Here is a 23,681-nt window from a genome sequence, read left to right as displayed (position 1 = left end):
CCTCAAAGTTATTTCCATACACACTACGAAATAATAATAAAAAACTAGCACTATATATTTCCATCCTGTTGAGGTTATATTATCTGTGGGTTGTTTTCTGCAGAGTCAGGGCTCAGAGTTTGTTTACTGGTCTGGTCAGGCAGCCAACTCACCACAGAACATCGCCCAGACAGCTTGGACAGCTCGCCTCTCCGAGCATTCAGGGCTTTTAGGGAGTCAGAGGGGGGATGGGGGGTGGAGGGGTGGCTGTGATTGTCAGGGATTGCACAACTGTGAGTGGAGGAATGTGCCTGCCCTTGGGACCCAGAAATATTTTAGCTGCAAATACAGAGAGGGCTGAGGTGGGATAAGGAAAAAGCGAATAAAATGAAAGGAGAAACCAACCATTGAGTAAATGGTAAGTGTGGAGTTTTTCTTCCACATGATGTCCCAGCTGTGTTTTCATTCTGGTGTGTCCAACCCTATGGTGATCTTTATATGAGAATGAAATAGAACAAATAAGCAGTGTGTGTCATAAATGCACCGTACAAACATTTTTAAGTTTTATGACGGGGGCCTGTCCCGTGTTTAGCAAACTGTGGTAGGAGAAAGGGACGTAAAACAGAGGCAAATTATTCAACAGAAACTTTGACCCTTGCTAATCTCGCTCTGTGTGATTGGGGTCATGCAAATATTGCTGAGAAAACAGGGAACCAATGTGATTGGACAGAAGCTTGTGGACTCAAATGGAGGGCAGCGCACCTTGAACCCTGCCTTGCTGTGTGTTTAATGGTGGCTCACATTTCAAACTGTCAAAGGACACATAGCACATTATATTCATAATTGTACAACTCATGTTATAATAACAGAAATTAGATTCACAAATGTAAATTCTCACAGTTTTGGTTTTGCAATTCAACAGCCATAGGGAGTTCAGGAGCTTTACTTTGACTTCACATGTAAGGCCTCTGACATAATGTTCAAAATAGTTTGTAGGATGTAGTATTTCCCCTAAAGAGACACATTTCACTACAAAATAATATATTGGGTTTTGCAGTATTAAAGAGTATTTGTTTTCTTTTCACACAGCGTTTAGAGTAATGGATTGGAAGTGCATGTTTGAGGAAGTTCAGAAGAAATAGAAAGAGGAGAATTCCAGGAGAAAGCCCCAGTGTAAGACACTGAACATCTGTTTGAGCTGTTAGTACAGGCAGTTGTCTTGTGCGTTTCTCCAAGTATGTGGAAGTAATTGCATTGTCTTTCTGAAAAAACAACCCAAAAAAATCTGACATCTTCCTCAGAAGATTAAATTGTTCATCACTGAGGGGCTGAACTCATTGACGGACAGAGAACTTCACTTTTACCAAGTGGATGACTCAGTGCACAAAACACACTGTATAATTAGGACTAACCTTTGAGATGATTGATTTTCTCTGTAAAGCCATTAACTATTTTACCTTTGTGCTGCCTGAAAGGCATTTTCGGGTGAACGCACAACAAATCTATTCCATGTGATGCAGCCGTGGAACATGAAAATGTGTTATGCAGTGACTAATGTTTGAGTTTGTATGGAGGGAATGGAAATTACTTGTGAAAGGAAGTGGAGTGGAAGGCACGGGACAATGATGTCAAATGGACCAAAAATAAAGTTACTTACAATCATGATGACATTCTCTTGCTCCAGCTTGTAAACAGTGTGGCAACCTTATATACAGTCTATGGTGGCAACAGACAAGACTACATCTATGATGTAGTAGCACATAAAAAATCCAGTAAACTGAGCTCTGCAGTTGATCATCATAAGGTAAATAACAACCAATGTAGCAGGAGCTTAGGGGAGGCGGAACTTTAATTATCTTACTTCCTCCCATCATTGTTTGTTTTTCTATAGTTTACTCTTTATGTATGAGCTGCCCACCTCCATGATTGTTTTATTGTTTTGAAATAAAAAAAATTGTAAAATAAACATTTATTTGATTTTATATATATATCTAGCATTAATCAGACCATCTGCTCTAAAAGTGTAAACTACTACTAATCACAAAGATATAAGCGTAAAACACACTAAATGGGAATACTGAAGTACAAATATAGTTACATTTAATCGTAGTTTACATCATACATATATATACATATACACACACACATATATAAATATATATGTAAATGTGTCCATGAACTGCTGGGCGAGACTCTCTCTCTCTCTCTCCCTCACTCTCAGTGTTTCTTACTCTCTCGCTCAGTCTCTCTACATTTCCCTCTCTCTCTCCCTCACTCTCTCAGTGTGTGTCTCTCTCTCCCTTGCTCTCGCTCAGTGTCTCTCTCTCCCCCTCACTCTCTCAGTGTGTGTTTCTCTCTCCCTTGCTCTCGCTCAGTGTCTCTCTCTTTCACTCTCAGTGTGTGTCTCTCTCTCTCCCTCACTCTCTCGGTGTCTCTCTCTCTCTCTCTCTGGCTGAATCGGAGGGGAGATGCTGGAGTCGGGAGAAGGTCCGCCATTATTGGGAAGCTGAAAAAAAGCAGCAGAGACTTGTACACACCGTCACACTTCGGGCCTGTCGCGGTCTGAACGTGAGGCAGCAGCCCGGTGCCGTGCGAGCTGCGGGTCAGAGGAGAACCGGGCGTGTGAGTGGAGTGACGACGGGACGCTGCGTTTCCACACGGACCCTTTATTTCTTCACACAACAAAGGAAATAATAATTGGTCAAAACAACGTGGTGGCGAAGCGAGAAGGAAAAACCAGGCAGCGGCAGCAGCTCCTCTCCTCTCCTCCCCCCTCTCCCTTCTCCGGTGTAAAGACTGGAGTTTGAACAGCAGCGACGTTTCTCTTCTTCTCAGTCCTGACGAGGTTTTAGTTGTTTTTCTCCCTGAGACACACGAGAGATAATGTGCATGTGAAAACTTCAGGCTGACGAGGAGGAGCAGCGGAGGACACGCAGCCTGTTTAGCGAGAGAGACCGAAAGAGAAGGAGGAGAAGAACCGATGTGAGGGGTTTTGTCTCTTCTATTTTTTAAAAAGTCTTTCACCGGCCGAGAGTCGCAGAGGAAGAAAAGGAGCGGACGGGGTCTGGAGAGGGAGGAATGCTATGGTATGTAGACCACACGCTCCCCTTTCCAACACATAGGCTCACACACGTGAAGGGAGCATTTTAAGAGCTTAACTGTGTTTAAAAGGCGTTTCAAGGCCTTTATTTCCCTCTACTTTGCTGCATGGGTTGGTCAAGAAAACTGGGAGTCAACCTCAGCCCCCCCCCCCTCCCCGGAGGGCTGGTGTGATTTGAAGCCTTTAAAAGTAAAAATAATGATGATCTTTAATAATGATGATAATAATAATAATGCATTGGTGGATTTAAAAGAAATCCACACATGCAGCTGCTCCCCTAATGTTTCTTGTTTAAATGCCAAGTTTAGAGAGGAGAAAAAGGGAGGTCATAAAAATGGATCTTGTCCAAACATTAAAATTGTTTGCACGACATCACCTGGAATGCATTGGTGTTATCAGGTCTTGAGAGGCTGCACCATATACCTTTAAAATATGAGGACTTTGTGGACTTAGCAGAGGGGAAATAGGATGTTTGTGTTGGACTCTCTCGCCATCTGTCAAGCAACTGCATGCTTTGCTTGTTCATCGATGTGCCAATCATCTCCTGGATGAATAAATGCATCACACCAGAGGTTTTCGAGAAGTTTTAAAGGAACCATTTTAACTGCCTGCCTACGCTCAACACTTGGGTAGCCGTCATCAGATTGCAAAACACGAGCTCTTAAACATACTGAATTTGCAAACCTCAAAGCTGCATGTACAGGGCTTGCTGGTGACACACTTACCTAATGTGCATACGCCCTGAAACTCTCCCTTGTTCCCTTTTCCTTCAAACTGTACCTGTCACACACAAAGAAACTCTCAAATCTCTCTGGATTGTACGCGTAGCTGTTTCTCCACCAGTTAAATATCCCAGGTTGGGAATATTTACCATAACTCTCCAGATGATGCATTTCTCGCTCTTTATGCTGCTGATAGGCAGATTAAAGGGACCTGATGGTTGCATTTACCACAACCAATAATCTTTGAGGTGTTTTTGTGCCAGAACTAGTCACCGGTGTGTCAGCTTAATTTCACTGCCTCTGCAAAGTGGTCCCTGCCCCGTCAGCCACTCCCTTTTCATCAGTCCTTCCACTACACTTCAGTACGTTTTATTTTTCTAAAGTGATTTGTTCACCTGCCTCTGGATTATTGATGTAATATTGATTGGGAACAATTTCAGGAGGGTGACACAAGTGGGTGAACATCAGTGTCAGTTTTTGATATGGCCTGAATACAGAGGTGCATAGCAAGATGGCTGTACTGCTGTGTCACTGACAAAAAGAAGAGAGATTTTCAGGACACTTTTAATAATGGATATATTCTGGTTTGATATTGTTTCAAACAATCAAGTTCCACCTGGAATAAAATGCGTCCCTAGGGCGAGTTGGCTTTTGAGAATGCGTCTCCACACGTGTCTCTAATGACCACTTTTGATCTCACTTCCCTGCTCTATATTCTCAGAAACATGTACATCATTCCTGTTTTCAAAGATTAAATGTGTTCTAACTCCCGTGCCTCGTATGTCAGAAATTAAAAGAAGAAGAAATCAAAGCAGTGCAGACCAGGTATTTTCTTTGGTATCCGTCCATTATCAATGCCTTTTATCCTTTGAGGGAAGCAATCCCCAGCAGACATTGGGTGAGAGGCGGGTTACACCCTGGACAGAATCACCCAACTTGCTTGATGCACTTTATTTCGGCTTTTCTAAAAATATAGAATTGTCGTCGCACTTAAATATATGACAAATATGGTCGGATGAGGGTCGTGGGTGCATTAACACCTGTATTATACTGAGCTGTCCACTTCTAATTAAATCACTAAAGACACATGTGAGCTGAGCCTGAGTTGACTCATAATTCTGCATCAGCCCCTGTTGAGTTTCTAACCCTTTGAACCGAATCAAACTTACCGAGAGCACCATGCTAAGGTAGAAGAAAACACACACGTATACACATTTTCTTTGGTGAGCCAGTCTCTTTGCTCTTAGGTAAATGTATTAGCAGCTGTCAGCACTTCTGTTCTCTGCTTGATTGGGCCCTTTGCAGCGCAGTCACACCTCTCCAGGAAGCCTCTTCTTCCTCTAATAGCCATGCCATTTGCCCAGGCAGCAGGCTAGCTACCAGCATATACCCACTCAATCCTGTCTGTCCACCCGCCTGCCTCTGGGCTGCGGATTGTGTTGTGAATCCCTGGGCTCGAACAAGTTCCTGGGATTAGAGGCGGGCTTTGCTCGTCAGGATGTAGGTCAGAGATGCGGATACATACTTTTGATGAGGACACAGAAATTGAGACTGTCCCATATAATGTGGACGGATAAACAGTTTTCAGAACTGAAAACAGTGGAAGGATTCTTTCTTCATATTGTGTCTAATTCTGAGTCCTCGTTTGACTTCTCAAAACTGGACCAATAATCAAATAAGAAACGGAAAATTACTTGAGCTTTTTAGTTTTAAACATGCCCTCAATCACTAAGTCCTGCTGTGAGCATATTATTTTAATAAGGAACAATATGTGTCTGACTTGTAATACCACTTCATTTGATAACTCGCCCCATGCCACATTATTTCCATGTCAACTCAGGCTTTTATGTCCACAAACCACTGTGCCGCTGAATGAAACGATGGGCCTCTCCCCTGCTCATTTGCAGATTTCACAGTGGGCATACCTGTCAACACGGGGCAACTATGTATCTGCAGAGGATGGGAAATTTCCCTGCTCATCCGAAAATGCGCCAAATCTCCTCTCTCTCTTGTTCTACAGGAGAGGTTTGCTTGTGAGTCAGTGTGAGCCTGTGTTTGATGGAGAAAGGAGCTAATTATAGCGGGCAGCTTTGGAGTTTGGTGGACCAGATTACAGTCACTCTCCTCTCAATGGCTGCCTTGTTCTGGTGGCCGATTATTAGGCAGAGAGAAGTGCATTCTGGGATGATTGTATCTGAATTTCCATTAGAAAGTGTGCCTGCCTCAGTTGAACTGAGGTTCTCTTCTCTCCCCACAGTTTCAGCTTCATTTGCTCATTACAGATTTTGCAGATGGGGACAACTTGATATAAAAGCCTCTGTAGTGCACCCCCCACACTGTTTTAGAGGCAGTTTAACTGTACCCTGAATCGCCAATTTGTGTATGGGGGAGCTGACCCCAGATCAGCAGCAGTGAATGTTTGAGTGACGTGATGATAAAAAAAGTATCCTGTGCGTAAGACCTTCATAACTAATGAGTGTCCTATGAAATCAATCAGCAACAAAGACTGCATTTGCTCTATATCCCATTCCCACTTTATTATAGTATCGCTTTTCCAATGCAAATGCATTATTAATGCAATGCTAGTGGTAAGTAATGACTTTAGATATGATTAATGGTTGGAATGGTGGATGTTCAGATACTTCAAACTAGCTTTCATGTTTCTATGAGAAAAAAAAAGACATGGACGGCTGAAAGCTGTTTGGAAGCATGGTGACCATGGAGATAAAGGACCAGGATGTAAGCCACAGAGGAATGGTGACCTCTGTGAGTGAGCGGCCCTGCTTTGCTATTCCAGATACAATTACACAACAGAGGGACAGAAGGGTCGTAGAGAGGGGGGGGGAGAAACTAGGAGAAACCAGAACTAGGAGCAGCGACAGAGTGACACAACAAAGTGTGTAGTCTTTTGGAGGGGAAGAGGAAAAAAAAAGCTAGGAAGAATGAGAGTAAAGTAAAACGCAAGCAAACTGCTGCCAGTTTCTGCTTCAGGCTGTGTTCCTGGTATGTGCCCTTTCAGCTCTGTGCTCAGGGATCGACCAATCAATGACAGCCATAAGTAACCCTGCTGCTTGGCTATTGGCCACTGCAGAATTCCATGACTCAGCACATCCGTAGATAAGATGTTATGATTGAGTCCCTGCCAATGAAATGAGGCCACTGCCCAGAGTTCAGTAGGTTGGACTTGTTTGCACCACCTACATGCAGTACCCCCATGCTTCTTACCCTTCTGCGTCTCTGTGTTTTGTGACTTTTGCGATAAGGGAGGCTTGTTATGCATCATTACATACAGCGCTCCATTACATTATCATGTGAAGGGCCTAATGGCTTCTGATTGTTTTCCAGTGAGTCAGTGTTTAAGCTAAACTTGGGATTTTGAGAGGCTATAGACGATGCAAACCTCTCACCCTCAGAGACAAAGAAACTGCCCTGAAATCCACCTACACACGTATTAAAGGATATAACTCTGAGCATGTTTGTCGTCTGCGGACACACACACACACTCACACATTTCCCACACTAACCCAACGCTTAGGTTTCATCTTTGCCTCAACCTGTCTGTTTTGCTGACCTACCCTAATCTCACCTGCAAGGCCCCAGGCTCCTGCGCCAGAATTACACTGCAGTCATGAGGAGAAGCCCCTGCATGTCATTGTTTGACTTTCTCTCTGGAGGTTGTCTGTCATGGCGCCCCTAAGTTGCCTGTAGGAGGTCCACCTATGCCTGGTTGCAGGGGGGGGAAATGGGAGGCCACAGGAGGGGTGAATAGGGTGAGGAGAAGAGAAGGGCAGAGGGGTCAAAGGTGAAGAGAAGAGTCAGAGGAGGGCAACAATGGACTCCTATTTGTAATGAGAAATAACCATCTTAAACAGAATAAACTATCCAATGCCATTTCAAACATTTCTTGTCAAATATTACAATTCGTAACATTATTTCACGGGAATTGCAGTGCTTGTTAATGCAATGCAAAATGATTTCGTGAAATTAGTTTCATTGTTGAGGCCACATTTCAAGGCTGCAGTTGATCTTGGCAGTGTGGCCTGTAGAAGGCCATCCCCGTAATGTTATATTAAAACTTGCTAGTTGAGCCATTTTCAGCAATGACCTTGTCCTCCACATCGCCCTTTTGTTTTATGGTTCCTTGAACCGCAATACACCTGTATTTTCTAGTAATCAGCATAATAGCCAGTGTCTCCAGCTGATCTGAATAAATTAGTCAATTTGAAACACTTCCTCTCTGCAGACGATAGTTATTTAGAACTTTTCTTGCTCCCCAATGTCTGAGTGAGCCCATGTGAGAATACAGCAGGAAAAGCATGTGTGGGTATATCAATTGATGATGCTTCCAACGTGCCACGGAAACAAAACTAGAAGTACACAAATATCTCAGGATGAAAAAGAGTCTTCTATCCCAGTGTGTTGTCTGTTTAACTGTGTCTTGAACACGCTGCTTCCGCCTGGTGTTCTGACAACTTTATTGGAGGTGTCTTTGTACACCTGCAGCACTCAGACAGAGAGAGTGGGAGGCAGGGAGGTGTTCTGCTTCCAACGTCCTCTTATTAAAGTTGGCAGGTTTAATCACAGACTGATGAGCATCAAAGACGGAGAGTGACAGAAATGGAGAGTGGAGGAAAAGGCCTGTGGAACCAGAGATCTTCGAAAGATCCTCACTTGACCTTAAGTTTTTCTCACCCTCCTTAAACTCTTCCTATAAGCTTTATCGATCCTTTCTGCTTCCCCTTTGCCTTTCTGTCCCTTTCTTCTCTTTTTCACATAATCTCTGAGTTGTTTCTGTTTATTTCATCCAAACTTTCTGTCCTTGGAGCTGAGTGTAATGTTATTGTCAGCTGTGGTAAAGGACACAGGAAGGGCATCACCTTGTCACTAGATATTTGTCTCAGATGCCACTTCAGGGGGATCTGGCCACCACTGTGATGCCCTTTGGCATCTCCCTACTGAACATGTGCTGACGCTGTCTCTATCCCACACAAACAGGAACACAAAACCCTTGTATTTGGACAACCGGCGTATTTTTCATCAAATGTTTTGATTAGGTATTCTTAACTTGGAGCCTGCCCTAGGCATTTTAACATTTGCAAATCATTACCTGGTTGTTAGTGATTCATATTCATGGTTGATGCAACTCAACTTTGAAAGTTTGGAATGTGGCAGTTGAAATGGATAACTATTGTCATGAGGGCACTGCAATGGCCTGAAAATTATGGACTGTTCTAAACACACACACACACACACACACACACACACACACACACACACACACACACACACACACACACACACAATGTGAACAACAGTGGTTGAACCTTCCTCATCCTTACAACATAAATGTCAGAGTGGTTCTGGCCATTAGGCGGCTGTGTGACAGTGGCCATCATATCCTCTTTAAGGTGAAAAGATAAGGTGGCTGTTCATAGCCATTCATTATCACGGGCCGCGAGCCCCAGACACCTCCAAGTCCTTTATCTGGCCCACTCCCAGTTTCTGACCTGAGCGAGGGCTCGTTCAAGCCCAGTGTGATGAGTAAGCACAGCTCAGCCCCTGCAGATGGCTGGGCCTGCCATTATCGATCGCAGCGCCACTGCCTGTCATCCAGCCACCACTTAGCTAATTATGTCCATACTATTGTCTCACAGCTTGGAAAATGGCCACAAAGAGAGCGGCGACTAACAGCAGCGTCAGAGGGAAAGATTGATTTAAGCGATTGAGGAGGCACACCCAAAACAGTTTGCGTACTCCGGTGTTATCCTTTCTGAGGATGAAAACATGCACTTTCATTCTTATTACTGCTCACACTGTCTATCTCTGTCCTTGTCTTATCTTCGCTGGCTAAAGAAAGATCGTGATTTCTGCCAGTCCCTGCATTGGCCTGGTTTTGACCTCATTACTGCGATTGTTACTGTTGAGCAAACAGCACATTTATTTGTGCTAAATAAACCCTCTTTAATGCATGAATCTAGGGGCAATTAGAAAATGCCGCCATGAATGCTGAAAAAATCTATGTCCACTGTGGCATTTTGACGACTGAAAATGGATTTTGCTCTCGGTTGGGTTTTCACGTGGGTGACATGGGTCATTTCTCTTCTCAGTGCCATAATTTCCCAGGATGCACTACGGGCCCCAAGGTCCATAGCTCTTATGTCAGAGTTCATTTCCTGTTGCAGTGCTGCAGCAGCTCCTGAGGATCCACCATTTTGTAGCATTCCTGATGAGGGCTGGTGTCTCACTCGTTTCATTTTTAACTCCAAAACTGTATTTCATAGTTTACGGTTATCCAAAATCAGCTGAGGGAAACAGTGTTGTGCAGACTGTCTCACAGAGTCTCTCACAGATCATGTTGTAGCAAGTTTAACAGTGAATACATGTGGAGTTGAGGTCGCTCTGTCTAATATAGCAGACGTGTGATATTGTCCACACATGATGAGATTATGTTATTTAAAATTATCGTTCATGAGGTTCAAAGGTAAGAAAGTCAAACATGTCAGAGTTAAAACACTAACTATAGTTTTGTTTGCTGTTTCTATTTCTTATAATTCTTTTACACCTTTGTTGCTATGATGACTTCTATATATGTCATAAGTTGTGAAGATAAAAGTAAAGGAAACATGGCTGAAGAATGTAAACATTTGTAGGGGTTGTTTTTTGGTTGGAGGGCTTTCGGAGAAAGAGTAAGGACGGCCTTTGCCACACCACGGCTCGTGTTAGTCACAGTTGTCGGAGAGAGGAGAATGCAGGCCTTTTTGTACAATGAGGGAAAAGGTCGTTGGGAATGCAGTTTGTCAGGTCAGGACGAGCCGGGCCTGTTGCAGCTTAAATTCATGTGAATGCCAGAGAGAATCTCCGCTTGGCGTGTTTATTTGTCAGACCATTTGCCTGCACCGTTCATGTATTTACTTGTCATCGGTCTAGATGACTTATAAGACATTAATGTGTTATTTAGAGGACCGTGTTTCACTTGGCGAGAAAGGTGAGGAGTCTGTGTATATTACAAAGAGTGTTGGCAGCATGTTCCTCTTTATATTTAGATTAGCACTTGTAAAGGAGGGTGTGAGCTTTTAAAATGAAACATGAAAGGTCTAATATACTTTATAATAATGAGAAAATGATATGTTTTTTGAAGAGATAATTCTGCTGTTAAGTGATTTATGTCTATGAAGTTGTGGGACTCAAGAGAGACAGATTTAAACAGTAATGCTCAAAATTGTCACAACAGAGACGCTGAGTTTTTGTCTCTAAAATAAGTCAACCTCCAAAAACACTGGATCCTAGATATCCCACAATTAAACTCAGTGGTGACCACACTTACATGAGTTGTTTCGTCAGACTTGACAAATCTTAACCAAAGCCACAGCTGACATTGTATAACTGTTACAGGTTGTTCTTCCTGTCACTAGTAAATTGACTCATATGTAGGATAGGTGGCGTTTACCTTGAAAAATTGTTCTGATTATACTTTGACAGATTTGTGAGTTCAACAAAACAGTTTCAAGATGTCAGCTTGGACTCTAATAATAGTTTTCAGTGTTTGCTGACAATTTACAAACTAAAAGATGTATTGATTAATCAAATCAAATAATCTGGAGATTTCTTAGTCTGAATCACACTAAACCTTCTTGATCTGCTGATTTTAATTGAACCCCCAAACTGTAAAGATAAACTGTATGTCATAATAGTCTGGTGCATGTGAGAGAATCTGTCTGCTTCTTGTTTTCAGACATGCAGTTGCTCTGAAAGGCATGTGGTTAATCACTACTGACTCTGAATGACTAATTGCATATCCATCTTACAGTGATTGTGGATAATACTGTTTGAGTTTCTTTTGTTTTCAGTTGTTGATCACATCTGATCGATGACAATCCTCAGCCCGTAGTGATGAAAACAAACTCTAAGTCCAGAACTGATATTGCGGTCTCTTTATCTGCCATCTCCATGATTACCCATAAAACACTACCACTGCTTCTTATAAACAAAAATACGTAATTAAATTAGCTTAAGAAAAAACTGTAGTTGTTTGTGCTGATAAGTGGAATCCTCTAGTGAAGTACTGTGTGAGAGTACTAATGCTAATGTATTGAACCACAAGGTAAACATTATGTAGCACATTAACGTTTACTCAAAACTATTGAAAACAAATTAACATCATCACAGAGAATAAAAAACCTGCGTCTACCAGGTTTATTCTTTACATAACATTGTACACTGTGTGCTACAGTTTTCTTGACATGAAGATTGTTAAACTGCATAAAATTGGAACTGGTTTTTACTTTTAACCACATGTCCAGTTTCGCCCTGACTGCATAGTTTCTGCATGACCTTAGGTTACAGTTTCTAAAATGCATATTTATTGTCTGAAACCTAATACCCTCGTGCTGGTTCTTCTTCCATTTGTTGCAATACACAACAAATACACATTGTGATGAAATATTGTTAAAAACCTCTTTGTGGCGGATGTGATTTTGATTTGGTGAAATGCACAATGAATCAAACGTCAACCTTTAAAACAATGATTTTAAACAAAGCCAGCCATGAGTCTCATCATGTTTGGGGCCTGTGATTGAAATGATGTTTTCCACTCTCGTTGTAATCTCGGAAATGAACAGTCAATTACTTTGTCTTTATGAGTTTCCTGTCAAATGTCAGCGATAAAATGACAAAAACAAAACTTAACATTATAAGAATGTTGATGCTTCCATTATATCTGCCACCTGTTGGGCATACATTGTGAAAATATGAGTGCACATGTCAGAAAGATCAAGAGGAAGAAAAGATAAGAAAGAAGGAATAATAAGAGTTGATGAAAGTGTACAAGAATTGCAAGAGAGATCTAAGAGTATATCCGAGGCATCAGTTTAGGTGTTGACCCAAACCTGTCAATTGTTAGTCATGCTCATTTGATTGCATGGCACCTCTTGTTTTTGTGCTTTTCGGTGGAACCGACCAAACAAGTGCCTGAGACAAGTTTAACCTGTCCATGAACCGTTAATCAGGCATTATGCACGAGCACACTGTCAGACCTTAAGCAAGCCCTGTTTCAACATACTCATATATTACAGAGCCTCCCATCCACAATAATTCTCCATGTAAATATACCCTCTCTCTGTCCCTGCTGTTTGGACTTATTGGATCAGATGCTAGGAAATTGTGCAACTCTGGAGAGTGTTCACATGCTGGTTTTACACCACAGAGCGCAGCTTACATCTAAGGCCTGGCCTTTTCCTTTTCCTTCTTTCCCCTCCGTCCGCTCCTCCAGAGGTCATAGTTGACAGGAGACATGGGTGGGTGATGTCAGCCGTCTCCTCAGAGGACTCTGGGGAAGGGGGGGTCCTCAGGGATCCTGTGAGGTTGGGCAGCAGTTCCAAGCGGGGAGAGGGGAAGCAGTGATGGCAGAAAGTGGGAAGGAACAGCTCGTTGTTGTTTGGACTTTTTTTTTTTCACGTCAGTGCTAAAGAGGGAGACACAGGATGTCGATGTTCTCTCTCTCTATCGCCAAGAGGAGCTCATTCATGACTGTGTGCAAGCAACTGGAACTTTATGATATTTTTCTTCTGCAGAATGTCCTTGTTTTTGCAAATTTCAATAGTAATCAGGAATTTATTAAGTTGAGATTTGCGTTTCATGCTGTGGGAGTTTGTCACTTTTCAAGCAAAGTTTGTTCTAGCAGACTGGCACAGGCTGGGTCATTGACTCGTTCTGTAATGTTCAACATCGTATGCTAAACACTTGTGCAGTGGTTGTGAGAGCTCTGTGAACATGTGGGGTGGTGCTCCTGTGGGGCTCCCTGATGATGTACCATGGTAAACAGTTCCCACTGCTTGCACAGCTGGGGCACACTTGACAGACCTCTGCAGTGCATGGAGAGAGGGAAACAGAAAGAGGGATGGGTTGGAACCAGACACACTGATATCTTTTTTCCACAAAATTTGCTCTAGTTTTTAAACTGGATCTCTTTAGGATTCTCAGTCTTGGTGCTACCCAGTGAACCAACTTTTGTTTTCACCACGTTACAATTGTAATCAAGGATTCGTCATTAACAAAGCGCATTGCACGGTGCACAAAGAAGGTGAACAGTCGCAGCAAAAAGAGCCCGCCCACAAAGGATTTTTGAAGGACAATGCCAATGTTGATACTAGGAATTAAGAAATTATAAATACTGACATATGTATATTTAAAGAAGTTGACAATAATTCTGAATCAGAATTAGATTTATTGGCCAAGCATGTGTACACATACATATAGTTTTACATTTCTCTCTGTATACTTAAATAGAAATAGACATACAGCCAGGGTTTGACGACAACAAAAAACTAAACAGATAAGTTAAAGAATGATAGAAAATACTTTAATTACTTAAACTATAGTGGTGGATGGTTGGGACTCTATAGCACAATAATGTGTATTATTATAATGTCATTATCTAACTCTTCTAATAAAGAAATATTATTGAGGCTTGATATTTTGCATTTTAACCATAAACTTTATTAACTTTAATAACTGTAAATTCAAACTTATAGGACCTTAAATAAAAAATCTTTTCCAGAATTCTATTCTGTAAAATACCCATGCCAGCGCATTTCTGCTAATGTGAACCCTGATACGGATGTTTGTCAAAGGCTCATATCAGCCATTTAATCAATCAGGCTCAAGATGGTGCATCACACTGATTACCTGAGTCTTTGTGCTGTTTTAACAGATATGCTGTTTGTCAGCAGACCACTACTCTCTCTTTGTCAACTCCTCACATACTTTCCAGATTTCTTTTGTCTCCAATCGGGAACAGACCTTTCCGTTTCCAAACCCTTTTTATTTTTGGTCAAAATGCACCAAACGATTAAAAAAATCTGCTGCACAAACTGGAACAGAACCTGTCCCATGTTAGAGGAAAAGGGATAAGAGAGTCAGAGAGGGAGGAGTGGGGTAGAGTGACCGGCCAATACAACTGAGGAATGCTGCAAGGACCTTTGGGGCAGGATACAAACTGCAAAGAGGACAAGTGAGTGCAGGGGATACAAGCAGAAAACTGATTATAAATGACAAATCCCCAGCTCTTGCGACAAAACAGAGTTAGCTGCTGTATCCTGAGGGTGGGAAAATGCAACAGTGATAGCACCAACTCCAATCCAATCTCCTGTATGTGTTCTGCGTGCATGTGCACGACTGCGTTTGTCTGTGTGGCCTCCCTAAATTCAACAGACTGAGACAGGAAATTTTGTCCCTCCCCTCCTCTGTCCTCCCCTCATCCTCTGCCCTGAGCTCGCTGCCTGTCACTGATTGGCTGGAGGGAGAGCGAGGGATGAGATTTTGTCGCCTAATCTGCCAGCAGATCGCCACTGATGGGCCTCTGTAGAATGGCTTTAGTAAATTACTGTTCCAGGGAAGGCAAAATCCCTTTTATCAGATAGCAGCTCTCTCTTCATCTCTCCCTCCGTTCCAAGTCCTGCACTCTCCTTCTCTTCACTACTCAGCCAGGCTTTGACTTTATCTCTTCATCTCTACCTTGCACTTCTCTTCTCTCAAACCATTGTCCTCTATACCCCCCCTCTCTTTCCTCTTATTCTTTAATTCCATTTTCTTTCTCAGCCTATGGGCATCGCACCTGTAGTGAATATGATGAGTTAACGTCAGAATGAGAATCTCTGTGGCTTTTGCTCTTAGGCTGCTCATTAATATCAGCACATTACAGCATGCGTGTGTGTGTGTGTGTGTGTGTGTGCGCGCAGTTTCCAGTATCCCCTGGTGTGTTTGTGCATGTTAACAAGATGGACCTGTGTTGAGGGCAGCCATTTTACCTTGCCCAAACTGAAATCACACAGGATGCAATACTGTACATCCTGCATAGTTTTTCTGGGTTAGAGGGAATTCGTTTTTCTGCATGTGGTTTTATTTTTGCTGACCAGTTTGACTGAGGTAGAAGGAAAGAAAGTTAAGGAGTGAGATAGATACTGAAAAAGAGGGGTGTTTTTGTGTAGCTCTCTGTCTGGGTACACACTTCCCTGAGGTGGGGTGGATGTTGCCTTGTCATGAAGCCAAATTCTCTGTGACCTCCTGTGTTTTGTTACAGGTCATGAAAACTCCTCCTCAGTCTTGTATAACAGCCAGCATATATAGTTGCTCTTCGCTGACATACGGCAGCCAAGCATTTTCTGATGTCACAGGATGTGGCTGTCACTGTGACGGAACTCCAGCTCCATAATTAATAAGTGGTGTGTAGGAAGAGCTGGAACAGAAACGCACACAAATACACTTTTTATTTGAAGTGTGTTTTAGTGCTGTGCTGTTGTGATGAGGTGTTTCAACATTTAACCCAGTCCAGCAGAAATATTGGGGATTTGTGAAGGTTTTTATAATGAGCTGAATAATGTATCAAAATATAAGTAAAAGTGCAATTTCAACAGCTGCCCAAGTACTGGTTAGGGATTTGCTTTGATTCATCATTTTTTTGATAATTTATTTTAGCGAAAAAACAATTTGAAAAAGTTTCCATTTAAATTGTGACCCATGTCATAATCCAAAAATGTTTAAAAATAATCCAAACCCAATCAGATTTTTTGCATATTCTCAAACCATTGCAATATATAAATTTTCACTGTTGGTTTTGGTATATTCGACCCAACACATTCCAAGTCCCTGTACACAGATTGTGACAGGATTTGGGATTCTAATAATTTCAGGGGATGCAGTTTGATGATTCAAACAGTGGTTGGATCGATCTTTGTGACATCAATTACCATTATAACATTTAGCTTTTTATTTAACTCACTAAAGCCAGTCTCAGATATGACCTGCACTCCATAGATTCTCTGTATTGCGTAAATGCAAATGTCCCAGTGTCTGTGGACTTTTTCCGCCTCGTCCCCTAGTATACAGTCTGTAGAAATTAAGGGGAATTCTATCCGAGAACACAGCAGGAGTTCCTCCACTGGATTGACCGAGAGGAGTGGGCGTGTGGATGAGGTGCTTGCAGTGACACACAGATAGAAGACACAGATGAAGGTCCCAAAGAGTTTGTGGTGATAAAGAGCCGACCTGTGCCTGCATGTTGTCAAGAAAATCATGTGATCCACCTTTCATCTGAATAATGCGAAGGATTTGTCACTGATGTGAACATGTATGTGCAGAGAACCTCCTGCTGTGCTGTGCAAGTGTGAAAAGCAAACTCTGGGTAAACTCCAGACCCGATTCTTTGGATTCTACCCACAGGTCATGTTTAAAAACAGCTTCAGTAACTAGCTGATGACTCATGATCACGATTGGGAACATCAACTTGTTCTCCATCATACAACAGTGAGTCTGTCCAGGTTTCTCAAAGCCGGGATGAGCGTTTTATCCAGCTTTATGAACTGCTGTGTTTATTAACCCTCTCAGTATTCTGGAGGGAATATTGATCCTCTTTGGTTCATACAGCTGTTGAGCAACCAGTCACCTATGATTTTAGAGCATTACTTGAGCCACAGTAGTTGGTGTTATCTCGTTACACCCTGATAATGAGCAGACTGTTTGGCCTAGTTTTTGCCAATGTACCAATAACGATTACAATAACAGTAGAACTTGTGTTGAGCCCCACCCTTCTTTATTGACTCTCTCCCTCTGCAGTCTGAAAGGAAGCATCTGCCTCCCCCTCTGCTTCCACCTCCGCTTGCCACACAGGCTCTCCTTCCACAGCCTTCACCGCTATCGCTGCGGCTGCTAGCTATCCAGCTCAAGCCAATGTCAGAGCCTCTAATCTCTCTTGCATAAAGGCCATGCAAAGGGAATTTATGTTCGTCTGCCACTGGAAGAAAAGCAGAAGCAGAGAATCGTTTGAGCAGGTTGACAGATAAGGCTCTTGTGCTTTCTGTGTGGTGCTTTTTAAGCCATGTTAAGCTGCTTAATTAGACATAATCTACAGACCCCAGACTGAGGCAGAACTAATGAAGTTAAAAGACTCAAATCCCATCCTGCCATCACACTCTCCTCTACTCCACACCATCTTGTGCGCCTCTCCGTTTCATCACTACATGCTCTCCTCTCTGCTACCTGCTATCACACTCTCTCCTCCTCACAGCACACTCTCCCTGTCATACTACTATATCCTTTGAACGATATTCCTTCCATCCCTCCATCACTCCATCACTCCCAAACCTTCTGTCCTACCTTCATTACAACCCACAAACCACTGAAGCTGTTATCAACACCCTCAGAAAATCCTTAATCCAAAATGGATCTCATTCAGAAAATTACAATTTAACTTTTAACTGAATACTTTGATAGTTTGAGAAATATGCTAATTAGCTTTCTTGGAAGAAAAGATGAAGAGATCAGTGCCACTCACATCTGTCCTCTAAATATGAAGCGGCCAATTAGCTTAGCTTGAAAGTAGAAACAGGAGAAAACAGCAAGCCTTGCTCTGCACAATGTTAAATCAACATATTTAAGCTCTAAAGCACACATTTTATAAATTGCTTTTTCAATTCTTACAAAAATTGAAGTCTAATAATGGCTATTTGTGATTTGACGGGGGTTAATGCAATACTCTGTCTCAATGGGGGCTGTTATTGTCTAGTTTCGATTGGTTGGCCATCTAACAAGGGGCAACATGTCACACTATTACTTTAACGCCTGTGTTCTATTTGAGCTGCACTCTGTTGGCTGGTTTCTCTTTATTAGTCTGCTTTTCGACATACCCGTTGAGGGTTTAAAATCAAGATGAGATGGGTAGTTAAACAGTTTATTCAAATTGCAAACTAGGTAATTGATAGATAGATTTTAGTTGCACAGTGATAAATATGTAAAAATATTTGTACAATTATCATAAAATAGGTTTGTAAAGATTCAGAAACCAAGACCGAAATTGCTATTAAAAAATGTCCACAATTGTATTGTGATATCGGACAACATGATACAACTCCAACCGCTTCTGCAGCTGCAGATGCACACTTCTGAGCTCTCGTCACTCCATCACCACCTTAACACAGTGATCACACATAACCTCAACTGATCTGGAGAAAAAATGTTTCTGCGTGTCTTACAATAGTATGGATAAAATATAAATACAATACCAGCGATATAGCCTGTCTGTAAAATGGTGGTTCAGTTTCACGAACTCATTATTTCAGTTCATGCTATATATCCGGTGTTTATGTGACAGAAAAAGAATCCTCCACATCTAAACTCACAGTTCTGTGATTAAGTTCCTCAAACAGTAAAGCGCATCAAGCAAACAAAGAAAACACTGTAATGGAGCATGAGATTTTGGCAATAATGGCTCACTATGATCAAAAATCAAAAGGTTGAAGCCGGACTAGGAACCAGGGGGAAGTGGTGAGTGTTATCACAAGATATCTGGCATAATGTGCTGTAGTTTAACACATGTCCGTCTCAGCAGCAGTTCTGCTTCCACCCTCTTCCCTTGTCTCTTGTTGTTCTACGGCCCCCACTCTTCCTCTTGCAGTACAAGGATGAGTTTCTCATGTCACCAAGACACTCTGCTCCTCTAATCCCTCCATGAGATCAATCGGTACACTGACCATGTGTATGAATATTTATCTGTATAGGTGGATGAGCCATTTTAACTTTTTGCCAGCTTACAGTGATGCTTTGTTCACATCCCTGCTCTTGAAGTTACCTCCCTCTTGTTGCTTTGCTGTGTTTACATATCTCTCCTATCGCTGCATCTTGCAGGACCAGCTTTCTTTGTCATGTTTTGAAATTTCCCTGAAGCCGAACAGCAGTTATTTTCCTTTGCAGAGGAGTGGCTGGCAATGCTGGCTTGTAAAACGCTCATCCTCAGTCCAGGAGGAGATTGCAACTGACCATTGTTGGGTTTCATCATCGTCATGAATGCGCTGCTTCACTAGTGATGGTCTGTCATGGAATTTTCTGCACCCCATTATCTTTCTGCCTGTCCTCCATGCCCTCCTCCAGTCCTTGTGTCTGCCTCGCCTTTACCTTTTATCCTTTTGTACTGTCAAACTCATTCATTTTACTATGTTTTGCTGGATAGTACATATTTACATTCATTTAGGTGAGGCACATCTAAACACATCCTGCTCCTTTGGGATGAAAATTACTTTTTGCTCTTATCAGCTGCCAACACTTATCAGATAATATTCTCATGTGCATATCTGTCTCCCACTGCCTCTCATCCTTACATGACAAACCTCTCCCCCCCACCCCCCACCCGCTGTACCCGAGTTCCAGCGCTGCCCAGTATCGTTGTGCTGTTTCACAGATCCAAGGGCTGCTGCATTCTGGTCTCGCTTGATTAGCCAGTGTGTGATGCTGTAGGCAGCTTTGTTTTGTTGCTGAATGGACTGTTCCTCTGAGAGTGCAGGAGACGGCGAGGAAGGAGGGGATGGATGGGAGAAGGGTGGAGTGGAAAAAGAAAAGCAGGAGAATGTTGTTGGAAAAATGGAAAAGGAGGAAGGATATAAAAGGATAGGTGGGGAGTAGATAAATGCGATGGAGGAAAATGGCAGGAGCAAGAAGGGGGAAAGCCGAACTGTGGAGAGGACGATGATGCACAGGAGAAAAGAAATGACCTTCTCCTGTGGAGAGGAAAGATAACTGTGAGTGTTTAGAAACGCTGAGGTGGACAGAAGCCGTATCTTCCACCAACACAGCACCCGCTAGTCTACCGGCCCCCTCCCATTCATTGACCGACTTTCTGTTGTGGGTATTTGTGTGTGCACTTATGTGTGTGTGCCTCTTGCCTATGGAAGTGCATACACACAGTTCCTACCCTTTTTTGTTTCAGTCCACAAGATAGCAGCCTGAGATTTTGAGCTTGAAACATGTTAATACTCAGACACGACAAATCCCCGAATCCCTGCACTGCACCACTTTAATACATGCATGATGGGCTTTAATAGGTTTTCTCGTAAAATATGGAAGCTCTGTGCCGTAGTTTCTCCTTCAGTGTCTGCACATACATACACAAAATGTAGTTTTTTTGTAAACCTCTGGGACCAGGGCCATCAGGTTCCTTTAGGAGACACATTGATCGCTCTCACAGTCACACTGCAGCTCCTGTAGGTTGTAGGTGTGGTTGCTGAAGAAACCAGATCAACAGTCACTGTAAACCTGTCTTGTTTTGTAAATGCATATAATCAAGTAACACATGTAAGTGATATAGAGTACTCAACATTTTTCAGTAATGTACATATTTTCAAACTGCGTGGTTCGTCAGTTATGATAATAACAGGTTACACTCACTGCAACAGTTAACAGGTCGGCACTGAAGCTTATTTAAAGTTGGTTTCTTTGACTTGACAGGGCGAGCTTGCTGCTTCATTGCTTTAAATCTTTAAACTGAAAAGCCTTAAAAAACAGGATCTTCTTCTTAAATACAACCAGACAGCTCTTTCCTCCAGTTTTCGGCCAATTACACCCAACAACTGTCTAGCTAGTCGCTAGCTTCCCGTCTGAAACACAGACTGTGCTTAAAAATGGACGACAAGACAACTCCGCAAAAGCGAAACAAAATAATCTTGATCCCCCTCTTACGGCTGGAAGCAGTTTAGGTCCCTGTGTCCTCCAAGTTAGTGTATGGGATATGGGCCAAACTAAATAAACCTTGAATTAATTTCCCTCATCATTGCTCCTGTCATTGTAGGTTGTTATCATCCGTAAGTTTGGTGTTAGTTATTTGATGCTATAATAGTTGGGTGGAGCATCATGATTGACACCTGAGACATGCTCGATCATGTGTTTCGATGAGATCTTGATAACAGCGGCTCCACACGATGATCACTATTGCACAAATTGTCAAGATGGCTGCACCCAGAGTCAGGGATATTTTTGGCTTAATTTTTGGACAATGTTGGGAAGTGGAGATGTGTCGTCCATCTTTGATTTCAGACCAATTAAAAGTTGAAACACACTGCTGGTTTAAAAAAAAATCTCTTGGTGTTTTCAACATCAAAACTACACAGTTCTTATATCTTCAACAAACCAGTAAAGATTCATGCAGCCAAACAGGGAGCCTATTAATGAGACGGTTTATCATAGGCTACATTCATTAGCATTAATTAGCTGCAGCTGAGTGAATTTGCCAATAACCATTGTCATTATTGCCGCTGAAATCAACAGTTGTTAGCTCAAAGTTTCGATTACATCAGCTTGTTAAGATACTTCTAATTATGCCATTTTATAATTACAATTGCAGATCTTGTGATTTAAAAGTTGGCAATCTTTCAATATAAAATCAATGAACCCTTCAGCCCTGCTGCATTGTCCGTGCAGGTCCCTGGATGAAACTAAGCTTTAAACCCTCTTCTCATGTAGAGATGAATACATGCAGTTGGAATCATGGGAATGCTCCTCAGCACATTCAATACAGCTTTAAACAAAAATCCTCTCCTGCTTTCTGAAGCGTGTTCATCTCATCCTCTGTCTGCTGCCCATCTGATGACTAGACTGTGTGTTTTATCCAGGCACAGAGAGATGGAAGAGGATGAGAGAGCCCCGAAAATTTGGCTTATTTTTTTCACTTCAATATGAAAAAGAATGATTTTTGTTCTCTGAGCTCTTTCTTCTTGCAATGTTTTTTTGGGTAATTCTGGACGCCTGTGCCAGCGTGTATATTTGGTTTTGTGGAAGCAGACTACGTTGTAGATGGAACAAAGCCCACTGTGAGCGTTGACAGTGTTGGCTTGTTAGTGCTGATGGGGTGGATGAATGCTGAGTACTGTCGGCTGGAATAGGAGGGCGGATGTGTAGTGTTTTCTTTGCACTTTATGTGTCTGAATTCTGCAAATGCTCTCTTGGTAAATTCAAGGTTGCGCTCAAGTGAAAAAATGACAACAGCAAGCCCCCCCACCCCAGCTCCTCCTTCTACGCCATCTACGAGCGTCAGTCCCTCTTTCATTGCCTTTCTTTTGTCACTTTCTCTTATTTCTCTATCCAATAATTGATCCTTCTTTTCTGCCTCATCTTTATTTTTCCTTGTCCTAGAAACATTTTTGCTTCCTTTTGTGTAGCTCTATACGTTTCCAGTCCTCCCTTTTACCAGTGGTCTTTTTAATAGATGATTGGAAGAGAAAACACATGCACACATTCATTCACACACGAGCGAAAGACTGAAATAAAGAAGCCCTTTATCTCTCCTACCAGAGACTCTTCGTTCATGTGCTCGCATGCAGATGAATAATATATGTGGATACGAGTGTGTGCATGCACACACACATTCACACTAACACACATGCATAAGCACGAAGGCACAAACACAAGAACAAGTAACCCTGTTCGATTGCTGGTGATGCTGACATGGGCTGTTGTGGTATGCGTTTGTGTTCTTGGTAATGCAACTGTGCGTGTATGTGTGTGTGCTCAGTGGACTGCTGTCACTGTGAAGGGATGTAGAGTCTCCAGGGGCATGGTGATGAATGGGAGTGTTGTCACCATGTCATGGTCCAGCTCTTTGTGCTGTCTTTATGCTGCATGTTCTCCTATTATACCACAAGTGCTGCATGTTTGGTGTGTGTGTGGTGTTGGGAGGGTTACGTTAATGTGGCTCGAATTAAAAAATTCTTGTCAGTTATGATGTTCATGTGCCGTACATGTGTGTATGAACAAGGTGTCAACACGTGGGATGTTCGAACCACATTCATAAACCTTGTTTAAACCTCCACATCCTTGTCTTCAACATGCAGACATACAGACATGCAGACATGCAGACATGCACCTGTGTGTGTGACGTGTGATTGCACCGCACACACGTCGCAGGGATAATTATGCGAGCGTGTGTGTTTGGCTTTCAGCCAGCAGGAGAGGATGTCTCCCGTGTCTGCATGGAGATGTGTCAGTGTGTGAGTCGAGGGCTCTGAGAAAATGCTGTCAAAGCAGAAGCGGAATAATTTGCCTGCAGACACATTCATGATACGGTG

At 42.4% G+C, this 23,681-nt stretch overlaps 1 protein-coding gene across 1 annotated transcript in view; it reads left to right on the top strand.

Annotated features, from left to right (window-relative positions):
* The first annotated feature begins 2,261 nt into the window (after positions 1-2,261).
* Positions 2,262-23,681, top strand: part of arhgap35a (Rho GTPase activating protein 35a) — a 64,928-nt gene continuing 43,508 nt past the window's right edge. Inside the window, exon 1 of the mRNA XM_020088215.2 lies at positions 2,262-3,065. The gene's annotated coding sequence lies outside the window, so the exon portion shown is untranslated. The remainder of the gene's footprint in view (positions 3,066-23,681) is intronic.

This window comes from Paralichthys olivaceus, chromosome 11 (assembly GCF_024713975.1).
Source record: "Paralichthys olivaceus isolate ysfri-2021 chromosome 11, ASM2471397v2, whole genome shotgun sequence".
Lineage (NCBI taxonomy): Eukaryota > Metazoa > Chordata > Actinopteri > Pleuronectiformes > Paralichthyidae > Paralichthys > Paralichthys olivaceus.
This window is presented reverse-complemented; position numbering and strand designations above follow the sequence as displayed.